Source organism: Trachymyrmex septentrionalis, unplaced genomic scaffold (assembly GCF_001594115.1).
Source record: "Trachymyrmex septentrionalis isolate Tsep2-gDNA-1 unplaced genomic scaffold, Tsep1.0 scaffold87, whole genome shotgun sequence".
NCBI classification, from domain to species: domain Eukaryota; kingdom Metazoa; phylum Arthropoda; class Insecta; order Hymenoptera; family Formicidae; genus Trachymyrmex; species Trachymyrmex septentrionalis.
In genome coordinates this window covers 3,638,515-3,645,301 of record NW_017306059.1, presented here as the reverse complement: position 1 = coordinate 3,645,301, position 6,787 = coordinate 3,638,515, and positions in this window count along the sequence as shown.

Below are 6,787 nucleotides of genomic sequence, written 5' to 3'. Positions count from 1 at the left end.
TCGCGCCCGGTTCTATAAACTCGAAACTCGTAGCGAAACACGTCCATTCCGTGACGAATTAAGCCATTCAATTAGACCTACGCGAAATACGTTCTTTCGGAATGCGTCACGCGTGTCGCGTCGTGATAATGAAGAAGCATAGACACGCTCGTGTGCGTCGGACACGCTTCCATCTTCCGCCTCCGTGCAGATGCACTCGATGACTTCGTCACGCCGCCGGTGACTGAAACCCGTTTTGGACGATCTACATCTGCTGGAATAAAAAATGAAATAAAATCCTATTTGTGATCTTAAATGAATAAATCTAAAAGTATAACTACAATATATAATTACAGAAGATGTCACACTATTATAATTCGTAGCATGCTATGTAATTGTGTTTTATCTTCGACTTTTTATTCTGACGCTGTTCCATTATAGCTATAAATTATTTGCGTTACCCACAATAATTTAAAAGAGATGTACGAATAAAAATGATTTAGTTGATTACTAATTATTTTTTTTCTTATTCGTTTCTATTTCTATTTATTTTTTCAACTATTTTTCGAAGTCAGATAATATTATCTATGTAAATACACGCGTTGGAGTCTGTATTACGGATAACACGTAATTAAATCCTTTATACACGAGCGTATATTAAAAATAAAATGCCTTGTGTACTTTGTGCGGACAATAATTCTAATTTGTCAAATGTATCTTCTATGCTGCACGGCATATCATATCTAGAATTTGCGCGTCGTCTGAAGCGGAGTTAACGTAATCTCGTGCGGACGTGTAACTTTTATTTCAAAACGTAACTTGCACGTATCTCGCGTGTAATTTCAACGTTGTAACGTGCGAACTTCTCGGATTGTTATTTTCCAGTTTCAGTACCTTCCACGTAGTGAATACGCGTCAGGATAGGCGAGAATCGTGTTCGTCGATTTGCGCCACCAGTCGTTTACGACGCGTTTTACTGTATTATACAATACTTGTGATGTTATAGTATAATATTTGCGATCGCAGATTTCGCGATTGCATGGCCATGCCCGTTATCTTACCGTCGCCGATGTGCGGTATCGATACGTCGGGAAAATTATCGACTTTCCGACGGCGCGTATACAGCGAATAATCCGTCGCAACTAAAAGTCGATACGTTTCGCAGAAATGGGACATGCAGTACAAAGGATCGTGTTAGTATTCCGAGTTTTCTTTCGTCAACGATGAATTTAGCATCAGGCTAAAGAGACGGCACGATGTTACCAGCCGTCCTCTTTTTTCCCAGACATCGTCCTTTTTCTTAAGGCGTTCGGGAACGTCCGAGGAGAATTTTCTAAAGGCCGGGATAATTATGAGCGTCCGAGTATCTTCAGGGAATCTTCTAAATATTTTACTTTGACTCCTCCAGCGTTACTTTGCATTAGTCCCAGATTAAATTTACAATAGGTGTAGTAAATCTTAAGCCGTAAAATCAATTAGTACGAAAACACAATAAGTGTAACAAGCCGTAAGATATTGATCAATCGCGGTAGAATGTGAGGAGAATAATCGACTATAATTGATTAATTTCTTACGACTTAAAGCTTACTACACTTTTGTGTTTCAGGACTTACAGTTGAATATAAAGAGAATAATCGACTACGATTGATTAACCTCTAACGTTAAATTACCACTATTAATGGATAATTATACGTGAAATAATTATATTTACGTTGAAATAATTATGTTACCGCTCCGATCAATTTTACTAATCTATACGCATTTTTGTACGTGTTTGGGGGTTACAAGGTAAAATATTCGGGATTTTCGGCCTGCAAGTTCTAGTTGTGAAAAATTTGATACGGCAACCCTACATGATATCTCTTTTCTACGTGTCAAAGCGAGAGTTCAGCATCTCGAAATGAAACGGGTATCCGTCGCGATAACCACTACTGACGTATTTTACGCCAGTTTCACATTTATACATGAGTTTTGCGTCAATCATGTAAAATGCAGCTTGAAATGTCGCACGCTTTATTAGCTCGACATATATTTCGCGTGTACACAATAATTGAACGTAACTTATTCATACGTGCGATGTTTACGGCCGCTAGCTCGATGGTAATTCGTCGCTTTTACGCCGTCGCGACGCCGGAAGATGATCGGAAATAAATATTCACGAGCTTCCGCCCGCCGTCAGCTTGGCGACCGGCTTTCTGGGCGTTCGCGAATCATGCGGCGCTTATTTTTCTAGCGATTTTTTTCACCGGCAGAAAAGCGGTCGGGGAGAGGCATTATCGCAATTAATCAAACGCCGTATCGACCGATGAACGGAGAGAGAGAGAGCGGACAAAGAGTGGTTGCATCGCTGTCACGGCACAAATTACAGCGCGATTATTTCTCTGGGTCGCGGATTCGATTTATTCGCGTTAAGAATCACCGATGCCATTCGTTATCGACATGACAAAAATATGTCGGCCACGGTATTTTCATCCAAGCGTATATATTTCTGGAAAGGTATCTCGGCGTTACCTGGCGCCAGGTGGAACGAATGCAGGTGGTGAGTTCCAACGCGAAATTTCGCTGTTTGGTTATAGCTAGTAGTTTGTCGAGAACATCCTTTTTTTTTTGTTGCTCATGCGCTTCGCTGATGATCTGCTCAGCTAGTTTTCTTTGGCGCGTGCGAAAGCGGAAGCGTAAATGTGATGAATACTGCATGAGCCTGATCTTTCTTTTTTTTTTTTTTACCCTAACTTCTTGCATAGGGGTCACCTTTCCTCCCTTTTTTTCTCCAGCGTGGAGAGAAAAAGAGAAAAAATAAACGGTGCAAGAAGTTCAGCTAAAAAAAATAGACCTACCTAAGTAGATGCCTTCAACACACTCGATCGTCTAACGTTTTATTTTACGCTACAATTTTCAGAAACAAATTCGTTATCAAATGTCCTTCCTTCAAATTCTTATTTTTATAGTGATATTACATTATTGACGAAAATATTTACGTAAATTACTTTTTGTTAGTCTGAAACTTATATAGAAAATATCTTATCTCTTTACGAGCACAATTTCGTTATACAAACTTAAACTTTAACTGTTTTTAAATAAATAAAGCTTATGGGGAATTGGAGAAGAGACTCTGCGAATTCCGAAAATAAATGTTGAATAATGCATTCAGCGTAGTGCTTTGTCGTGCATAGAAATTAGCCAGCTCCATGCGAATTTATTAACAATGTCCAATTGCTTGGCGCGATACGTCTTGCAAATTTGCCGAGAGCCTCAAGGGAGAAGTCGGCAGGTGCGTACGCAAGTGGCATACATCTCCAAGACTCACCCTCCTCGAACTGCGACTCCATGGCGGAATCTCTCGGGCAGAGGTCCAACGAGTTCGCGAAAATTCGACGGCAAGTATATTTTGCGCTCTCGTTGGTCTGGCGCCAAAGATCTCGCGCTATGCTCGTTGCTGAACGATCGATGTTCTCATCAGTCGTGATACTCTAGATCTATCACCGTCGCAGCTCCCACGTGACTTCTACAGAATACCGAGACCCATTTCCTCGCGCTTGTATTAATATTGGATCGAATCAAAGGTTAAAGTGGAAATACGCGAAGAGTATTACTGCGATTATTGGATTCACGCGGGTGGTGGGTATTTGCGAAATGCCGCGCACGCATACATTCGCACGCACTCGCAAGAGCGGCGGCAGCGGAAAGCAATCTCTCTCGGAAGATCGGATACGGAATACATTACCCGCATTAATGTGTTTGCATTAAGATTGCCGGTTGTTGAAGTTCGTCTCGGCGCGCGCCGTTTTACATCTCTACAGAGAGAACATGGTAATTCGCGATACAGATGGTGAATAAACGCGATGCGCAAATTGTGTATTCGGTTGGAATAATATCACCGCCAAACATTACATGACGGCCGATAACATCATGAAGGATAAACACCTGTAGAAATTCAACTTCCGTGCTAAATCAGGCGTCGTCATAGCGATCGGTTAGCGCGAATCGTTTCTCGTCGAATTATTTCGGAAATTCACGCGGTACGCGAGTTTCGCGTTCAACGTAAGGGTTGAACTCGCGCGTGAGAAACGCCACGCGAGAATTGCCAGGTCAACGCGATCCTCCAAAGGGATTTCCGCGAATTTTTACTCGTCGCACTCGACCTCGCGAGAGAAATACGCACGCGGCACGACTTTTTACCGTTCGCCACCCCCGAGAGAAGGATCGCTCGGACTGTACGGCGACCCTCATCATTTCACGAATCCCCGATGTGACGCAGCTCCGATTTACCGTCGCCAAGCAACGGAAGCCTTCGTTCGTGTGCGAATACTCGTACGTACTGGTACGTACTGGGTTGCAGTATCTCGTTTGCTGATATCCGTGAGCGCCTGACGTATACCCACACACCCACAGTCTGGCGCCATCGATTGCCACACAGTCGCCCCTGTAGCCTCGTGGTCCATATCCGAGGATCGGAAACCAGGCGGTATTTCGTCGAGCATAATTTTCCCTAGGCGATATGGGAGAGAGGATCTCTAGTGTGGTAAATAATAAATATGTTTACAATACCCCATTGTTGTAAACAGATGCGGCGGTCACTTTCGTGAGCAGAATCGAGGATCTAAATTAAATATTGTAGGCGAATATCGATCCATGGGAATACGTGGGTTTGTTATTTTCCAAACGATATTTTTGATGCTGTGTGTGTGTGTGTTATATTAGGATATACAGCTGTAAACACACTTTCCGCATCAACGTGAGATTATTTAATGTGCATAGTTTTAATATTGAATTTTTTTCGTCACTATTTTTTCAATTTTATTCCGTTGAAATGATAGAAAAAAAAAAATATATATATATATAAAAATTTGAGAACATTTTAAAACCTTTCGGCGAAAGTCATTAAATGCAAAGTTCAGTCTTTTCGTTATCGACTATTGCATTTTCATAAACTCTTGAAAAACTTCTCTTGTGCTTATAAAAAGAGTACTATACGATAAACAATCACATTTACAGATTGTTACCGTTGCATTCCACGAACACTTCAACTGTTCAACAAGATCGTTATGAAATAAAAGAGAAGAATATTGAAAACTTTCAAAGCTATTTCAGCGTAACCATCTCAACTAGATTTGCGTAGTGCAAAATTTGTTAAAAGATGAATTCCGAAATAATCAATTAATGTTTCTTTTCGAAGAAATCGTGATATACAAAATATTATATTCTGAAAATATATAACATATTCCAACAGGTTAATGTGAGACTCACCAAATCGAATAATTGTAAAAATTAAAATTGTTATATAATCTAAATTGAAAAATCGTTAAGATATTAGTACAGATAATAAAGAAGAATTATGAATGTATTTTGAGAAAAATCGTGGAAGAAAAAAGACGTTAGATCAAGAAATTTAATACTTTGGGTTTAGGTTATTTGAATACTAACCCAATTTTCCTGGCATATGTAATTACGAACAATATACAAGTATTAAAAATACCTGTGTGGTTATATATTTCGCATAACGACACTGGATAAACATTGTACGGAGTACAATAATTGAGTTATCATACTAACGGCGTACACACACGGCGGTCATGCATAAATAAATATAATAATCCGCAAAGCGGCGTTCCTCGATTCGCCAGGCAAATTAACGCGCGCTTTTGTCGAATGATATTTTATTTAATGTTCACGGGAATCAAGCATTTTCACCAGTAGCCGACTGCCGGCCCTCTTCTTTGCATTTGTGCATTATTTAAACCACGGCATTGTTTTAACGCTATCTGAATCGTTTAAAATGGATAGATATATATTTGCTCTAATATAGAAAATAAGATTATACTGTTATTGACGCGACGCGTTAATAGAATAACTAATATATAGTAACTAATATATAATAAAATTTTGCTTTTTAATCAGAATAATTGTTTTGCATTCACATTATGCTTATCATCGTATTGTCACAAGTATATATTCTCATATCAATATCAGTATTAATATAAATATACACATATTTATATATACATCATTCGAGAAATCAAACCGTTATAATCATCTGAATAATTACGTTTAGCTGTGTGATAAAAGAAAAAAAAAATCAGAAAAATTATTTCAATTTCAATATACATATTTCAGATATTCTATTCTTACGCCTTAGCCTTAATTGATAATATATTTTAGTTTTAACGTGACTTTTACTAAAACATTCATCGGTAATTCATTTGAGATAAAAAACGAATGGTATCGAATATCGATAAGCGCAAACTGCGCGCGATATAATTTATGATGTTAGCCGATATTTGATGAATGGTATACCTACGCGCAGACAGTAGATTCTATTTGCATGATGTGAATGTAAAAAAAAAAAAGGAAAAAATATTAGAATGCAATGTGTGGAATCGCTACGAAATGTAAGAAATAGAGGTTGCACACAAGGAAACACAGTGGCAGTATACTTAATGAATTTATAATAAATTCCATAAGACGTACTGTACATCAATTAAATCAGCCTCGTTTAATAAATTAATTACGCTTTAATACGAAATGGAATGACTGAGATACACAAAGTTGTGTCGTTATCATATATAACTCGATATAGCACATCTTTTTCTCGCTTATCATATAATACATAGTCCCTAAATAGCAACACAAAGAAGAAGTTCGCGCAAATATCCGATTCAGGTACATCATCTCGCACACTGTAAAATACTTAGGCGGGCCGCAATATATATTTTTCTCGAACACTTTTACTTATCAATTATTCGTACAGAGAAAAAGTATGGCAGTGTGTGTGTGTGTGTGTGTGTGTGTATGCGCGCGCGCGTGTATA